This window comes from Nestor notabilis, unplaced genomic scaffold (assembly GCF_000696875.1).
Source record: "Nestor notabilis isolate BGI_N333 unplaced genomic scaffold, ASM69687v1 scaffold24395, whole genome shotgun sequence".
Classification (NCBI taxonomy): domain Eukaryota; kingdom Metazoa; phylum Chordata; class Aves; order Psittaciformes; family Psittacidae; genus Nestor; species Nestor notabilis.
Genome location: NW_009929199.1, coordinates 5,641 through 6,445, shown reverse-complemented (window position 1 = coordinate 6,445; position 805 = coordinate 5,641).

The window sequence follows — 805 nt, the reverse complement described above, 5'->3', positions numbered from 1 at the left end:
AGCCGGGGCTCAGCATGAAGCAGATGATGGCTCCAAGTCCTGAACAAACCCCAGGCACCGCTCCATAAGGAAGCACAAACTGCCCCGGAGCAGCGAACGCAGCCTCTGGCTGCTCCCACCATCCCCTGCCTGCTCCTCACTGCTGCTGCCAGGGCATGGGATCTCCCAGGGATGGGGCACAGCATCCCTTGGGATAAGGAGCATGGTGTCCCTTGGGAACAAGGGGCATGGCATCCTTCAGGATGGGGGCATGGCACCCCTGGGGACACGGGGCTTCATGTCCCTTAGGAACAAGGGGCACGGCGTTCCCTCAAGGACATGGGACATGGCATCCCTTGGGAACAAGGGACATGGTATCCCTTTGGGACAGACCCACGGCACTCTTTGGGGTGGGATGCGCCCCACTGAGCATCAGCAGCTGCAGTCCAGTGCCGGGGCACCTCGTGCGCCAGGGACCCTGTAGCAGGGGGGGGACTGGGGGTGCTCAGCACCACATTACCCAACACGACAGCCCCCTAAATAAGAACCATTGCTGTTATCACACATAACAGGAGGCGCTAACCCCCCCGGCGAGCCCTGCCCTGACCCGTCGCTGCTGAGGCCGCTCCGCTCCCCGGGAAACAAAAGGTGCAAAGTTTAGTGGTGCATGAAAGGAGAAACAAAACCCGGCCCCGGCGCGGCCCCAGCGCGCAGATGGCAGCAGTTGTCCCCATGCACCAGTTGCTGCCGCCAACAAACCCCTTTTATCCCCCAACAGGTCATAAAGGAGAGAGCTGGAGGCATCTCAAGCGCCGGGGCTGGGGCT